The 18,322-nt window shown below is 43.3% G+C and overlaps 1 long non-coding RNA gene across 1 annotated transcript in view; it reads right to left on the bottom strand.

Moving 5' to 3' along the window:
- Positions 1-18,322, bottom strand: part of LOC114487879 (uncharacterized) — a 162,797-nt gene that overhangs the window by 40,503 nt on the left and 103,972 nt on the right. The window contains exon 3 of the long non-coding RNA XR_003683397.2: positions 6,718-6,840. This is a non-coding gene — a long non-coding RNA (uncharacterized lncRNA). The remainder of the gene's footprint in view (positions 1-6,717; positions 6,841-18,322) is intronic.

Below are 18,322 nucleotides of genomic sequence, written 5' to 3'. Positions count from 1 at the left end.
CTGCCTCAGTTATTCTGCTATTGATCCCTTCTAGAGAATTTTTTATTTCATTTATTGTGTTGTTCATCATTGTTTGTTTGGTCTTTAGTTCTTTTAGTTGTTGTAAACTTTTCTTGTATTTTGCCCATGCTATTTCCAAGATTTGGATCATCTTTACTATCCTTACTCTGAATTCTTTTTCAGGTAGACTGCCTATTTCATTTTCATTTGTTTGCTATGGTGGGTTTTTACCTTGCTCCTTCATCTGCTGTCTGTTTCTTTGTTCTCATTTTGCTTAACTTACTGTGTTTGGGGTCTCCTTTTCACAGGCTGCAGTTTTGTAGTTCCTGTTGTTTTTGGTGCCTGCTCCCACTGGCTAAGGTTGGTTCAGTGGGTTGTGCAGGCTTCCTGGTGGAGGGGACTAGTGCCTGTGTTCTGGTGGATGAGGCTGGATCTTGTCTTTCTGGTGGGCAGGTCCGCATCTGGTGGTGTGTTTTGGGGTGTCTGTGACCTTATTATGATTTTAGGCAGCCTCTCTACTAATGAGTGGTGTTGTGTTCCTGTCTTGCTAGTTGTTTGGCATAGGGTGTCTAGCACTGTAGCTTGCTGGTCGTTGAGTGGAGCTGGGTCTTGGCGTTGAGAAGGAGAGCTCTGGGAGATTTTTGCCATTTGATATTATATGGAGCTGGGAGGTCTCCTGTGGACCAGTGTCCTGAACTGGGCTCTCCTACCTCAGAGTCATAGGCCTGACACCCGGCCAGAGCACCAAGACTCTGTCATGCACACGGCTCAGAATAAAAGCAAGCAAGCAAGAAAGAAACAAAGAAACAAAGAAACAAAGAAGGAAGGAAGGAAGGAAAGAAAGAAAGAAAGAAAGAAAGAAGTAAAATGTTATTAAAATAAAAAATAATAAATAATTATTAAATTTTTTTTAAATTATAAATTAATTTTTAATAAAGAAGAGAGCAACCAAACAACAAATCCACCAATGACAACAAGCGCTAAAAACTATACTAAAAAAAAAAAGAAAAAAAAACACAGATGGACAGAACTCTAGGACAAATGGTAAAAGCAAAGTTATACAGGCAAAATCACACACAGAAGCATACACATACACACTCACAAAAAGAAAAAAGGGAAAGAAATACATATATCATTGCTCCCAAAGTCCACCGCCTCAATTTGGGATGATTCGTTGTCTATTCAGGTATTCCACAGATGCAGGGTATATCAAGTTGCTTGTGGAGATTTAATCCGCTGCTCCTGAGGCTGCTGGGAGAGATTTCCCTTTCTCTTCTTTGTTCGCACAGTTCCTGGGGTTCAGCTTTGAATGAAATGCCTCTTCAGCAGTTCCAGACTTTTTCCCGGACTCCCTCCCGGCTAGCTGTGGCGCACTAGCCCCTTCAGTCTGTGTTCTCGCTGCCAACCCCAGTCCTCTCCCTGGGATCTGACCTCCAAAGCCGGAGCCTCAGCTCCCAGCTCCCCACCCACCCCAGCAGGGGAGCAGACAAGCCTCTCGGGCTGGTGAGTGTTGGTCGGCACCGATCCTCTGTGCGGGAATCTCTCTGCTTTGCCCTCTGCACCCCTGTTGCTGCACTCTCCTCCGTGGCTCCGAATCTTCCCCCCTGCCCACCCCGTGTCTCCGCCAGTGAAGGGGCTTCCTAGAATGTTGAAACTTTTCCTCCTTCACAGCTCTCTCCCAGAGAGGCAGGTCCCATCCTTATTCTTTTGTCTCTCTTTTTTCTTTGCCCTACCCAGGTACGTGGGGAGTTTCTTGCCTTTGGGGAAGTCTGAGGTCTTCTGCCAGTGTTCAATAGGTGTTCTGTAGGAGTTGTTCCACATGTGGATGTATTTCTGATGTATTTGTGAGGAGGAAGTTGATATCCACGTCTTACTCTTCCGCCATCTTGAAGGTCTCTTCCAAAACCAAAACTTTTCCTCTTAGTGAAAACACAGTATATTGTACAGAACACACAGACTAGCATAGATTTTGAGATCCAATTTGAGGGCACTAACATTATAATAGAAGCAATCCTTTTGATTTATATCAGGTATGTGTGGTGAGATAATTCTTGGAGAATTTGTTATATAATTTAAATTGAATCTCATACACATAAAGTAAATAGTTACAAAATTAGAAACATGCATTATTGATCAATATGAATTAAAGTAGAGCATGTAATATTAAAAGACATAGGACAGTAAATACAACTAGAAAGCATGGTAGAGTTATTAGAAAATGGTTAGATGCTACTGTTTAGAATCTGGCTTATATGTCTTGAGGTTTGAGCATCTAAAGATATTCTACAAATCTCATGGACAAATTGAAAAATGCAGGCTAACTTGTTAATTTTATTAAAGGAAACTCACTGCACAGCTGACTTCGGGAATATTTTATTCTGAGATTAGAGATTAGAGATTAGAGATTAGATTAGAGATTCTGAGATTACTGAGTCATCCCAATGTTTACTAATCATTACAAGGGAAAGTGGTAAGCAGAGTATATGAATTCTAGAATGAGATTCACATTTTTCTAATCAAGAAGCAGTACCATATGGTAATTTTTTCAAAGATGATGCTTGTTAATAAAAATGGTATATTTTGCTGATGTTTTCAGTATTCTTAATGAAGTAAACTTGAAACCATAGAAGAAAATCAACAAGATAACATATCCAGGGGTTTCAAAAGATTTTATTTGCCAAGTGAGTAAGAAATAATGGCTTTATCTACTAAATGTTCCCAATATTGTTACAACAGCTTGAAGAGAACATTGCTAGTGAACACAACCCAAGTGAAATAGAATTAGAGATATTTTACAATTCCCTTCCACCCAGACTTTTAATTTTTAACTTTCTGAAAGAGAAATTGTAACATTAAAGAAAAACACTTGGATTTCAAATCCATTTCCGTGGAGAATGAATTGACAAGGTAAACAATGTTGCTCTACCAGGCTGGGCTAAGAGTCTACTTAAGGTCCATGGTCATGAATTGAAAGCAAGGCCAGGCACAAGGTTGTGTGCTCTTCGCAAGCCACATTCAGCTGCTTGGTGCAGATGTGGATAGTGAGAGGGGTAGATTTCACCAGGGTTGGAGTTTTGCCAACAAGTACGAAGAAGGGAGAGACGAACAAAGGAGTTGAGTGGCAGGAAAGAAAATGTATGCAAGACAGTCCGTGAAATCTCGGCCGGATAAAGAGGGAAGAGCTGGCAATGGAAAGAAATAAGATGGATGGGAAGTCTGAGAAGGGTCAAATAATTCCCGGGGTTGGCTTAGTGGAGGGCATGGGCTAGAATAGAAGGAGATGGTGGGCAGAAAGCACTTGAAGTGAAGTTGAGACTTTGAGGTGGTGAAGGAGAGAGTACTACAGACTCTGGGGAATGGCTGGCCACGGGAATCAAAGGCTGACGTGGTCAGAACATGAGATCTTTGCAACTGAGAGGCCCAGGGTTGGATGCATCACCCATGTGGATATTCAGAATACTAAAAGCAATGACAAAGGCAGTGGTAGAAAGACTGAAATCCAGGCTAAAATTATCAAAAAGTGAGGAGGCATGAGGGGGAGGAAGGCGGGTGACACAAAGGAAGGAGTGGAATGTGGGAGAGCCCCATGGCCCGTGTTTCCGGTGCCCTGGAAGACTTTAGGGCGTGGGGGGAACAAAGCCCTGGAAGCAGCAGTGAGAAGCAAGGAGGTCATCTGGCCCACCTCCAAGCCCGGGATGCAAAGAAGGTAAGAGAGAAAAAAAAGCAATGAAGAAACACCCCTTGAGGGAAGTGTAGGGGATTTCAGTCAGAGCTGCAAGAAGATGAAGAAAACGTTCAGAGAATAACTTGAGGCTCCAGGAGATTTTGCTGCTGAGAGAACACGAGTCCAGGAGGCGCGGGGGGAGGGCTTGGAGGGATGGCGGGAGGGTCAAGCGCGCAAGTCAGAGCAGGGCAGCAAGAGGGAGGGTGGCAGGGAATGGACTAGAGTGCTGGGCTTCTCGTGGCTTCCGAGGTAGACAGGCCATGCTGGGGAAAGGGGTCCTAATGGATGATTATTTATCACTGCTGCCTCTTTAGGGGCTGGCCCCTGAATGCTGAGTTGGAGAGTGTTGAGGGAAAGGATGTCAGGATCTCTCCAGAAGCCAAGTTGAAGCCAAAGTGTTTCACTTCTGATCTGAATTATTCAAGAGGTTTCCTTATTCTCAATTTCTCTTTGCCGACAGGGTCCCAACTTCCTGGCCTGGTTAAGCCCGTGTGAGCCTCCAAGCATTCTGCTCTGTGGACCAACTTTCAAACTTGAGCTCATGGCTGCATCAGTGAAATGCATCTCTTTCAACCCACCTAGAATAAACAGTCTGTGGAAATAAATATTTCGGGGACAGTTCTGGTTGCCTTTTGCCTAACCTGACCCAACACTAAGGGCTTTTTATAGCATGAGCAGTAAGTAAAATTATCTGAGCGTTATTTTCAGTGAAAACACTCAGACGCCTGTCTGTGGTAGACAAACAACATGGGAAAGAAAACATGAAGTGGGGAAATATAACTGGAGCCAGAGACCATGGCATTAATTATCTTTTTTTTTTTTTTTTTTTTTCCTGAAGGTTGTGGGCATCCCAGATCAGGTCTTTTCACACCTCTCTGCCTTTAAGCAATGCTATTTTGCCCCTGAAATATGCTTCTTTTCCTTCTCTGCCTGAAGAATTCCTACTCGGGCTTAAGGATCCAGGTCAAATGTCATCTCCCCTTCAAAGCCCTCCTAGGTCAGCCCCTCTTCCTCTGGCTAAGTGAGTTCTTCCTTCAGCACATTCCCCTGTTACTTTGCAGTTTGTATAATTGGCCCCACTGTGTCTCCAACTCATCCTGCACCAGCCCGGCTCCTTCCTCTGGCTCGACCTCACCTAATCCCTTACCTCCTCCTCCCCACTCCTCCCTGGCTCGCATCTTCTTTTCCTTCAGGTTCCTGCTTACAAATCGCTCCTTTGGAGGCTTCCCTGGCCCCTTACCTAGAGGAGGTCCTCCCTGTTAAACTTTCTCAGTCCCCTGTTTGTTTCCTTCAAGTCCTGATCACAGCTGACCACATTGCCTGCTTCCTCTTCCTGACGAGCATACAGCCAAGCTGCAGCCTTCCTCTCCCTGCCTGCCCCATCTTCCACAGATACTTCTCGTATCTCACCAACAAATCCAGAGACAGATACCATCTAGAAATGAAAAGAATCGTTGCCAGTCTTCCATCACCCAAACTGCATGTTTTTAACCTGAAACTGCATTTTTACTTTTCTTTTTTCAGCATCAACAACTGAAAAGATCAGGTCATCACTGTTCAAACTAAGCCCTGTTTCTGAGTATATTTTAGTCTACTAAAGGAGCCTGGGAGGGTGGATGCTGGGAGCCACAGCTGCTCCCTCAGCTGGAGCTGAGGCCGAGGGAGAAAGAGCTGCTTCTGACCCTCTCCCCTCTCGAGGCCCAGGCCCACGCACTGCAGTTCTGCCTGCTTTGAGATGTCCCGAAGCCAAGACGTAGGACAATTGATTTGAAGTCAGAGGACAGAGAAAGAGGTCCACCCAGGATTAAGAATCTCCCATTCTCTTCACTATGGAGCAGCCAGAAGGAACTTCTCAAAATGCAAGTCCCTTTCCTTCAAAGACTTGCATTGCTCATCGGATGAAATGCAAACCTCTTAACAAAGACTGCGAGGCTCTGAATGGTTTGAACCCTGATCATCTCTATGGTCACAGCCTATACCTCTTGGGGTCTTTGTGGGTCCCATAAATAACATCCCTTTTTCCCACCCAAGTTCTGGACAGTGGGGAGAGAGAACATAGGAGCAAGGAGATGGAGACCACAACAGCATCTTTATTCACGATAATGACACCTTGGAGGATGTAGCTGGAATCTCTGCACTGCTGTGCTTCCGTGCTCTGAGCCCCAGAATCAGGCAGCCTTCCCCGCCCCAGGGAAGCAGTGCTGCTGGGGACAGGCCACCCCAGGGGCAGAGCCTCTCCCTGGCGGGTCAGAGGAATCTCACGCTCCCTGCAGGCAGCTCCCTCCCTCCGAGGTAAGGAAGACTCTGGGCTGTACCTGCCACCAACGGAGGCCATTCCTACTCCACCCCAGGGAAGCGGGGGGGGGCGGGGGGGGGGGCGAGTGAGGGCTCGAAAGAGGCCAGGAGGGCTACAACTAATACAGCTCCCGCCGCATGGGAGAAAACATCAGGAGAGGGAAAGGCAGCCCCCTTCACGCTGCTTCCCTCCCCGCCTCCTTCACGCTGGCCTCACTGCCTCCTTTCATCTCCTCGTGCTCACCTCCATCCCACCGCAGGCCCTTTGAATGTCGTGTTCCTCTGCGGAAACGTTCTTCCCTCCCCGCCGTGGCTCTCAGCTGGAGCATCACGTCCTCCGGCAAGGCCTTCCTGCCTCCCTCACCCTCAGCCCAAGCCCAGCCTCTCGTGCGCCTCTTCTTCATAGGACTTGTCATCGCTGTAGTCTTACAGGGTGTGTGTGATTGCTCGGTTAACATCTGTCTTCATATACTAGTCCATAAGCTTCATGAGGGCACAGTCTGGCACCGTGCCTGACACATAGTCGGCATTTCAGAAATATTTGTGGCATGGAATGGAATGAATGACTGAATGAACAAATTACATCTTGGGGAGAAGTCACAACCCACGTACACGCACACTTACAACTATGGACCCCACAAAGAGAACTACTAGGGTCCGGGCTGTCCTTCATCCTCAGGGATGCTGCTACTACTCACCGTGCTTCCTTGTGCACAAGGGGGACCAGACAGACGGTTGCAGTCCTTCCCTTGGACATGGCCTCGGAGATGGGGATTCTCCTGTGGGAAGATGATTGTGGAGTGCTCTCAGGATCAACACCCCTGGAAAGTGAAAGAAGCAGGGTCAGGCAGAGAGAGGAGTTGAACTGCAATACAGTCATAACAAAGGCCTCACTGGAACCTACAGAGAGGGATGGAACGGGAATGGCCCTTCAGAGATATCTCAAACGAAGGCGGGGGCCTGCCTGGCCTTGGAAGCCTGTGTCGTCGGCTGTAGGCTGGATATAGGCTGCACTTGGGAAGGGGGGATGACCTTGAGCAAGGTGTCCCTCTTCAACTGAGGACAACGCTCAGAGATGTACTCAGCTGACAGGTATCAGCTGCCAACACTCCCAAGCTGCTGGGGGAATAAGAGCCTCAGTCTTGGAAGAGGAAGTGGGGTCTGGGTGGCACTCAACATCATCCACGACAAAGACCACGCATGACCTGCTTTCCGTTTAGAGATTTGTTCGTTAGACGCTAGGTCCCTTACCCAACAAAAGTTCCTCGAGCAACTATTATATAGCAGGCACTAAGCTTTGTCAAAAAATATCTAGGTCTTCTACAAAAGTTTCAATAGAAGGGTTCAAGAAGGATGCTAATAATAAGAGCTACCAGTTGGGCATTTTTCACATGCCAGGCACTATAGCAGGTACTATTCAGACTCAAATAGTCCTTGCATTAACTGTGAGATTCATATTATCCCCATTTTACAAATGCAGAAAAGGCAGCTCAGAGAGATTAAGTGACTTACGCAAGGTCACACAGCTCCTAAGCAGCAGAGCTTTCTTTGACTCCCAAGTCCATGCCCTTAAATACCACCTTACACTGTCCCCTTCTGAAAATAGAAAATTACTCCCAGAATACTTGCATATACTTATATGTGTGTTGGAAATGCATGCAGCTGAAGGTAATAGGAATTCCAGCTTACAGTGGTTCAAACAAATCAACATTTCATTTCGTCAAATTACAAAACATCTGGAGGCAGCCAACACCATTGGTGTTGGTTCAGTGGATGGATTATATTAGGCCATCTCTGCAAAATGTCTTGGCCTTTCCCACATGCTTTCTGCTTCCTCGTTGCAAAATAGTGGTTGAATCACTAGATACCACAGCCATATTCAAGTCAAAAAGAATGGGAAGGGACTTCCCTGGTGGCTCAGTGGTTAAGAATCCGCCTGCCAATGCAGGGGACTCGGGTTCGAGCCCTGGTCCAGGAAGATCCCACATGCCACAGAGCAACTAAGTCCTTGCGCCACGACTACTGAGCCTGCGCTCCAGAGCCCGCAAGCCACAGCTACTGAGCCCACGTGTCACAACTACTGAGACTGCGCTCTAGAGCCTGAGAGCGACAACTACTGAGCCTGTGTGCCGAGATCCCCTGCTCCGCAACAAGAGAAGCCACCACGATGAGAAGGCCACGCGCCGCAACGACCCCCCTCACCACAACTAGAGAAAGCCCACGTGCAGCAACAAAGACCCAACGTAGCCACAAAATAAACGAATTAATTAATTAATTAACTTTTTTAAAGAAAGAATGGGAAGAAGTAGCATTAGTGATGACTTTCTCTTTTTATCAAGAAAGAAAGATAAAACTTTCCCAGAACCACTCTCAAACTGTCTCCCTCTTACATCTCATTGACAAGACTGTTCATATGACTACCTTCCTTCACAAAATACTTGAAAAGCAAATATTTAGCTTTCTGAGCCTCTATGAGGGTGGCAAGGCATCTAGAGGGGCACTAAATTGGCCAACCAGTCACATCGGCCACAGTCACCTAAATTATAAGTCTGCCTTATAGTCATTTTTTGTGCGTGTGTCTGTCCCCTTCACAAACAAGAAAAAGGTAGAAACGCCTTCCAACTCAGTTTGTGTCTTCAAAGTTCCTGGCACATAATAAGTAGGAGTTCAATAAGTATATGTTCTTCAGAATTAAATGTCCCATTCCTCAGCTCCTGCTCCAGGGCTGACTCCTAGAGAAGAGACCGTTCCATCTTCCAGATGGCCCTTTACCCAATTCATAACCACACTGGCGATGGAAAGAATGCACTTCTGCACTGCTAGCAGTCTTCAGGGCATCCTCCAGAAGTCCTGGAACAGAGATCTAAGGAAGGATGTGGGGAGCCTTAAGGGGAGCAACGACTTTCACCCTAAAAATTTCAGTACCACCCAAGGGTCTTTATTTAGTCTTGTTAATAGAAAGAACATAGATCTCTAAGTCAAGAGACCTAATTCTGGTACAGTATTTTCGAAAAGCTAAGTGTAGTCTTAGGAAAGTTTCTTCACACACCGCTGGGCCTCAGGGTCCTCATCTATGAAATAATAACCATCCAACAATGGGTCCCTCAGAGGCAGTTTCTTAGAACTGGAAGGGACATTAATCCCTCCTTTTTAGAGATTAGGAAATTGGATCATAGGGAAGAAAAGTGACTCACACAAGGTTTTCCGACTACAATGAAATGGAATTGTCTAAATGAACATTTATACAAACACAAGAAACACAATGGCAAACCACATAATCACGAATTCCACCACATTCTGCTAGTTGGTCACTTACTGCTGACTCGGAAGAGTATCAAAATACCTCCAAGCTGAGTTATCTCTGGCATCCTCACTGAATCAGGATATCACTTTCTGGTACACAAGGAGTCAGATTATACTGAGCTTCATGTGTCCTAAAAGAATCTTCTCATTTCTATGTATGTCAACAACAGCAGACAGGCCAGCAACGCTAATGCCAAAGCTTGTCTGCAGGCAATATTGAGCCTTTTCATTAGTCCTGGTGAAAGTCTGGGCTCATCACAGCCGCCCTGCTTCACGTGTCTCTTAGGTGTAAATCAGAGGCGCCCAACTTCAACATGGCAGTAACTGAGAGTATCACCTATCGAGAAAACACAAAAGTCCAAAAACTACTCTGAATTCAGCAATGCTTCTAAATAACTTTGTATCTTACTCATCAAAGCAACTTATGCATATTTTCAAAATAGCAATTTTAAAGTATCATGACTTATAATTCATTTCTTGCAAAGAGTCATAGTTTGGGAAACGTTGTTCTAAAAGTCAACAGACAAGGTCATCAATGTGCCATTATTCATGTGTTCCCATAAAGAATCATGGTGAGCCAACACGGTATGACACCCGGTAAGAGACCCGGTAAACATCCTCTCCCTACAACTACAGGGCACTGGGTGATTCACATTATCTCTCAAGGCCCTTGTTTCCTTTTCCATAAGAAAGTGATTCTCAACATTGGATGCATTGGGTATCACCATGGCCCTACACCCAGGTATTCTGATTTAATTGATCTGCATGTGGCCTGGATGTTGGGATTTTTTTTTATGCCCCCTAAATAATCACAGGATGCAATCATGCTGAAAACCACTGTTACACGGGGAAAGAGTTGGACTAGATCAGGACAGCAAATACTGACCCACCTTCTGCCATTGCCCTCATCTCGCCCACCCACTGCAGACCCTGCTGTCGACAGGCGAGCTCCTCCTGCTAAGCCCAAATGTTGTCTCACTCTCTTCATCAACACAACAGCTCACACAACCACTGCCAATAGTTGAACCCTGGCACAAGGGATGAGATTTTTTAGCCCCTTGGCATTAGAAAAGTCTTAGGCTCCATTTCCAAAATTCTTAGAGTCTGAGATTTCCTCTAGTACTGAGAAGCGAAAACTGATAATGGAGTTCTCAAGTTAACTCACGGACTATTTGATGTGACTTGGAGCTATTTCTTCTTGTTTCCTTGCTGATGCCCACACATGCTGTAGCGATAATACTAATCAGTTAAGGTAACCAGTCTGTGCCTACCAGACACTTTGACCAATAAATTGTACAAATAAATCCTCTGGAATTGAGAGCTCAATATTCATTATGATTATCTTAATAAACCAGCTCTATTATAAGCCTCCTATGGATGATAATACAGAACTTGGCTGAATGGCATAAAATTGAACTTGGCTGAATGGCATAAAAATTAATACAATCACAATAGAAAAACATGATAATTAACAACATGGCTGCATCTAAGTATACCTGAAGTCACCTAATGTAAACAAACTTCTAAGCTTAAAATATTTTTGAATATTTTTGCCTTGTTTATTTTGTTTTTGGATGGGAGGACTATAAATGAATGTATAGGTAAGTACATAAATAAAGAAAATGCTTTACCTTCAGTTTCAGTATCACAATTTGTTTCAGTATTCCCAGGGTAAAAATGTGATGAAAATATGCTCATAACAACAAATTATAATAACAACATAATTGTGTATATACAAATTAATTAATAAACGGTACTTTTCTGAAGCAATTTCTAAGCAATACCACATTACACCCCATAACTTAATGACTTTAGCTTTAAGTTGTTAATCGAGTGATGAAGAACTGTTGGCTTTCTCATTTTAAAAGCCTCAAGATCTTCTAAGGCAGAAGTTTCAAAAACAGATTCTCAATGTTCAAGATTCAGAGACATCTAAGGTGGTAGCTTCAGTCCCAGTCTTTCCCATGTTTAATTTAATTTAAGGAAATAAAAACAACGAGTCAATACCGTCCCACTAGGATACACCAAGGAAGTGTCACAATCACTCAAATACATTTAAAACAGTGGTTTTCAACTTTGGCTGCAGTTAAGAATTACTTGAGAAGCTTTAAAAAATATATTGATGCTTGGAGTCCCACTCTAGAGATTCTGATGTAATTTGGGCTTAAAGGTAGCCTGGGCGTCAGGCTCCACCAGTGCTTCTAAAGTGCACCAAAGGCCAAGCACCAGAGCCTCGGGAAAATATCATCCACCTTAAGAGGAAGGAGGGCTACATGAACAAGGACATGCACTCTGTTCCCTTCTCTTCAGCCAATGTGTGCCCACTGCTATTTGGCTGAACTAAGAGTTAGGAACCAGGAGGTAGGGAACTCAGGAAGAGAGACTGGTAAGCAAACTCAGGAACAATGAGCTAAACCACAAAAGCCAGGACTGCAGTTCAGAGAAGCAAACCCCTTCCACCATTTGTTGGGACATTCTGGCAAGAAACCAAGGGGCTGGGCCATGGGACTTGGGAACTTAGCTCCAGGAAAAGCAATATTTGGATCAGAAAATCCTTAAAGGGAGAGAGAGCTCTACTCATCCACTCACTCACTCTGCTAAAGAGGAGCCCCAGATAGGAGACAGAAACAATCCTCATAGTGAGAGCCAGCAGCTGCAATGAAAGCAATAATTGGGAAAATCTGGAAACTGATGACCAGCATATTGTTTATATTTTACCCCAGAGAGGGAGACCTTTGAATGTCTCCCCTGCTCAAAGCATCTGTTTTTCACATGTCCCAACAGTGAGTAAAGCGTAAAAGAAAAGGGACTTCATTGGTAGCACAGTGGTTAAGAATCCGCCTCCCAATGCAGAGGACCTGGATTCGAGCCCTGGTTCAGGAAGATCCCACATGCCATGAAGCAACTAAGCCCATGCGCCAAAACTACTGAGCCTGTGCTCTAGAGCCCATGAGCCACAACTACTGAGCCCACGTGCCTAGAACCCATGCTCCACTACAAGAGAAGCCAATGCAATGAGAAACCTGCACATCGCAACAAAGAGTAGCCCCCACTCGCTGCAAACAGAGAATGCCCACATCCAGCAATGAAGAACCAATGGAGCCTAAAATAAATACATAAATAATTTACTTTAAAAAAAATAGTAAAAGAAAATGGAATTTTAAAATACATGGCAGACCTTCAAGATGCTGGAGGAGTAAGACATGGAGATCACCTTCCTCCCCACAAATACATCAGAAATATATCAACATGTGGAACAACTCCTACAGAACACCTACTGAACTCTGGCAGAAGACCTCAGACTTCCCAAAAGGGTCTTTGTGCTCCAGCCGGGTGTCAGGTCTGTGCCTCTGATGTGGGAGAGCCGAGATCAGGACATTGATCCAGCAGAGATCTCCCTACTCCATGTAATATCAAACAGTGAAAGCTCTCCCAGAGATCTCAATCTCAACACTAAGACCCAGCTCCACTCAACAACCAGCAACCTACAGTGCTGGACGCCCTATGCCAAACAACTAGCAAGACAGGAACACAACCCCACCCATTAGCGAAGAGGTTGCCTAAAATCATAATAAGCTCACAGACACCCCAAAACACACCACCAGACGTGCTCCTGCCCACCAGAAAGACAAGATCCAGCTTAATCCACCAGAACACAAGCACCACTCCCCTCCACCAGGAAGCCTATACAACCACTGAACCAACCTTAGCCGGTGGGGGCGGACACCCCAAACAATGGGAACCACGAACCTGAAGCCTGTGAAAAGGAAACCCCAAAACACAGTAAGTTAAGCAAAATGAGAAGAGAGAGAAACACACAGCAGATGAAGGAGCAAGGTAAAAACCAACCAGACCAAACAAATGAAGAGGAAATAGGCAATATACCTGAAAAAGAATTCAGAGTAATGATAGTAAAGATAATCCAAAATCTTAAAAATAGAATGAAGAAAATACAAGAAACGTTTAACAAGGACCTAGAAGAACTAAGTAAATGAAATTAATGAAATGAAATGAAATCAAAATTAATGAAATTAAAAATTCTCTAGAAGGAATCAATAGCAGAATAACTGAGGCAGAAGAACAGAACAGTGACCTGGAAGATAAGATAGTGGAAATAATTACCACAGAGCAGAATAAAGAAAAAAGAATGAAAAGAATTGAGGACAATCTCAGAGACCTCTGGGACAACAGAAATGAATGAATATTCGAATTATAGGTGTCCCAGAAGAAGAAGAGAAAGAGAAAGGGACTGAGAAAATATTTGAAGAGATTATAGTTGAAAACTTCCCTAATATGGGAAAGGAAACAGTCGATCAAGTCCAGGAAGAGCAGAGTCCTATACAGGATAAATCCACGGAAAAACACACCAAGACTCATATTAATCAAAATATCAAAAATTAAATACAAGGAAAAAATATTAAAAGCAGCAAGGAAAAAACAAAAAACAGCACTCAAGGGAATCCCCATAAGGTTAACAGCTGATCTTTCAGCAGAAACTCTGCAAGCCAGAAGGGAGTGGCAAGACATATTTAAAGTGATGAAAGGGAAAAACCTACAACCAAGATTACTCTATTCAGCAAGGATCTCATTCAGATTCGACAGAGAAATTAGAACCTTTACAGACAAGCAAAGGAGAAGAAGAAAACCCATATGATCATCTCAATAGACACAGAAAAAACTTTTGACAAAATTCAACACCCATTTATGATTTTTAAAAAGCCCTCCAGATAGTAGGCATAAAGGGAACTTACCTCAACATAATAAAGACCATATATGACAAACCCACAGCCAACATCATTCTCAATGGTGAAAAACTGAAACCATTTCCTTTAAGATGAGGAACAAGACAAGGTTGTCCACTCTCACCACTATTATTCAACATAGTTTTGGAAGTTTTAAAAATACCTAGGAATAAACCCACCTAAGGAGACAAAGACCTGTATGCAGAAAACTAACTATAAGACACAGATGAAAGAAGTTAAAGATGATACAAACAGATGGAGAGATATACCATGCTCTTGGATTGGAAGAATCAACATTGTGAAAATGACTATACTACCCAAAGCAAGCTACAGATTCAATGCAATCCCTATCAAACTACCAGTGGCATTTTTTGCAGAACTAGAACGAAAAATTTCACAATTTGTATGGAAACACAAAAGACCCCAAATAGCCAAAGCAATCTTGAGAAAGAAAAACGAAGATGGAGGCATTAGGCTCCTGGACTTCAGACCATACTACAAAGCTACGGTTATCGAGACAGTATGGTACTGGCACTAAAACAGAAATATAGATTAATGGAACAGGAGAGAAAGCCAAGAGATAAACCACGCACATATGGTCACTTTATTTTTGATAAAGGAGGCAAGAATACACAATGGAGAAAAGACAGCCTCTTCAATCAATGGAGCTGGGAAAACTGGACAGCTACATGTAAAAGAATGAAATTTGAACACTCCTTAACACCATACACAAAAATGAACTCAAAATGGATTTGATGAACAGATCAACTCTTTCCCTCTCCAAGGGGGAAGCTGAGAATATCATTGTTTGCCTGTTCACTCTGTGCTGAGCAGGGAATAGGAACAATGGTGTCTGCCAGCTCAAGGCACTATCTTTGTTCTTCCCTGGGCAGCTGTATTGTGCTGGAACAACAGACTTTCAAGAATGCCAAGACAGAAGCCAGGCCTCTGTGTATCTCCATTGGAAAATGTGGGGTGCTAGATGTATAAATGGAACCTTTCTCCTCTTGAATGGAAGTGAGAGGTAGGGAGTTTCTTCCTGATTATGACACTTTGACAGGGGGAAGATTCTTCAGCCAGCAGGTATCTTGAATCTCCCTACTTGCTTTGGTGAGTCTGACTTAGGGTTCTCCTGGGACTGCAAGAGACTCTCAATTAGTTTCTGATTTCTCACAAAGCACATGTGTCCATGAATTGTTGCTGAATTTGTGTGTTTGTGGAGGACTGTTCCAGGGCTTTCTACTAGGCCATCTTGCTAATGTAATTCCTCTGACATTTTTGACCATTGTTTGATGTGGAGGACAAGGTTTTTTGTATAAATTTGGTTGATTAATATAATAGAAATTCTAGCTGAGCCTTACTAATATCACATCATCTACAATGTTCAGTTTTGGTTTATTTCATTTTTTTTGCAAGATATCGTACATATACACAATGGAATATTACTCAGCCATGAAAAGGAATGAAATTGTGCCATTTGCAGAGATGTGGATGGACCTAGAGACTGTCATACAGAGTGAAGTAAGTCAGAAAGAGAAAAACAAATACTGTATGCTAACACGTATATATGGAATGTAAAAAAAAAAAAAAGAAAATGGTCAGAAGAACCTAGGGGCAAGACGGGAATAAAGATGCAGACCTACTAGAGAATGGACTTGAGGATATGGGGAGGGGGACGGGTAAGCTGGGACGAAGTGAGAGAGTGGCATGGACATATATATACAGTGCCAAATGTAAAATACATAGATAGTGGGAAGCAGCCACATAGCACAGTGAGATCAGCTCGGTGCTTTGTGACCACCTAGAGGGGTGGGAAAGGGAGGGTGGGAGGGAGACGCAAGAGGGACGAGATACGGGGATGTGTGTATGTGTATAGCTGCTTCACTTTGTTTTAAAGCAGAAACTGACACACCATTGTGAAGCAATAATACTCCAATAAAGATGCTAAAAAAAAAAAAAAGATACACGGGCCATAAAGCCCTATTGGTCAAACTCCCCTTTTGCTTTGTGCCAGACGTTTATCATCATGTAGTCACAGCAGCTTGAAATGAAGAACACTGACCTATAAAGATCACTTTATGGATAACAGTCCCAAATTCAACCTCACTGGAATTTTGCCATCATCTGGGCGCCATGTTTTCCAGTCCAGCACTGAGTTAATTTAAAATAAATGACCACTTCAGTGTATCTGTGCCATATAAGATGGGGTGTAATTTCAAGGGAAAGGTAGATGCTTAATGGAGCAGTGAAACATGTACAGAGCCAACACCTGTTTTATACAAAAATTCTGGCCTTTACAAACTATCATTAAGTTGAAAATACTTATTGGGAGCCAAGTTTTTGCTCTATAAACAATCCTAGCTTGTGAAAGCCTTTGAGAATTTTCTTGATTTAAAATGCATTTAATGATCTGTAAAGGCAAAAGAAAAATGCTGAAATAGAGATACAAAATAATATGAATAATACTTCCCATGTTCAACATGGAAAAATGATGTATCGGTTATCGTTAGGCTTTGTGTTTATCTACAGTCTTTCTCCCAACGGGATTGCATGATTCTACTGCAACATTGAGAATCACCCTTGAATAAATAGTTGCTCCCTAAGTTAGGTGTTGAACAAACACTGGGAGAGAGGAGGTTTCTCCTTGCGCTCACATATCTCTCCTTCTGACTCTTAGTTCATTCTCCTCTTTTCCTATTTTTCTGACATCACCTGTTAGATCCCAGTTTCAGCTAGAAATGGCAAAGGTGACATTTCTTTACTATCTTTCTCTAAATTGATTCTTTCTTTCATGGAGCAAATGTGCATTGGCTCCCATTACTGTCAGAGAAAACTCCAGAATAATCTTTGCTTGAGTTCATACATTCACTTTGAAACTGCAAAACTCCAAAGATCATATTGTTGGGTCTGATTCTGACCACTTTAGGGCTCCAAGAGTGATGAGATCTCCTAAGTACCAGTTCCCCCATTTACCATAAAAGGCAACATCTCTCAGGCAATCTGGTTTGGCCAAATGCAAATCAGAACAGTAGGACTTGTCATTGTCTTCCCTTGTTTGATTCATTACTGACTTTTGTCATTCCTTTTCTGTGACATTGGCAAAATCGGTCTTCCACGTTCAATTCTATGCCTCCAGTTAGGAAAGTAGGTAGAACTATATCTACCTAGACATGTGAGAGGTCTGAGCAGTCAGTAATTAGATGATCCTTCAGACCAGTATTCTTTAAACATTTGTTCAACATTTTCTTTTTTTGGTCACGTGGCTAGCCGGATCTTAGTTCCCCAACCAGGGGTCAAACCCTGGTCCCCAGCAGTGGAAGCGCAGAGTCCTAACCGGACCGCCAGGGAACTCCCTTGTTCAAAATTTATTTAATGGGAGTAAAGAGAAACTCATTTTCTATTAATAAAAATTATATACTTTTCTATGTTCAAAAATGAGGGATTAATTACTGTCGTCTTCAGAACCAGAAAAGGCCTCAGAAGAAAACTGAACCATGTAAAGATGTAGACGATAAAATAAATCACTCGAAAATAAATTACTTATTCCCACTAAACAGTACCATATCATGTATTACTGAGTTTCAAAATATCCATTCAGTACAAATGTCAGCTCCCCACAACAATCAACAGGAACTAATCTCAAGGCTGATGGTACAGAAGGTTAGAACATGCAACTTACACATGCATGTTGCAAAGATACTCAAAGATGGCTGTGAGGAGTGAGTCTTTAATTTCTGCTCTAAAGCTTGCTTATTTTAGTGGGAAAAGAATAAATCTTCATTTGGGCAGTTACGGAAGACGTCACATGGAAAGCTGAGTTACTCTGCACCATATTTCTCGGATGTTCTCATTGACAGAGCGGCACGTGGGCAGCTTCCCAGTCAACAACTCCCCAAATTTAGCTCTACCCCAAGTCCAAGTTCTGTTCAGTCAACATGAGAACTACTATTGATTTCTCATGATTCCCTTCCATTAGTGAATGGAAGTCCCTGCCTGCATTTTCTCTCCCTTCAAATAAAGTCCAGTTAATCTGGAATTACCTTGCCCTGACTGCCATTCAGTCTGAAATCCAAAATGGGCTTCCATGTGCCTCATATGGTTTGTGGGGAAGGAAGTGATAAAGAAAACCCAGCACCCTGAACCAATGCAACTTCCCATGCGTTATGCGGCACTTCTATGGGTGTAGAGCCTAGGATTCCAGAGAGACAAAAAACGGAAACCAGCAACCACTGAAGGCCACTTGCTGGCTCCACTGCGC

The sequence above is a fragment of the Physeter macrocephalus genome, chromosome 15 (genome assembly GCF_002837175.3).
Source record: "Physeter macrocephalus isolate SW-GA chromosome 15, ASM283717v5, whole genome shotgun sequence".
NCBI lineage: Eukaryota > Metazoa > Chordata > Mammalia > Artiodactyla > Physeteridae > Physeter > Physeter macrocephalus.
This window is presented reverse-complemented; position numbering and strand designations above follow the sequence as displayed.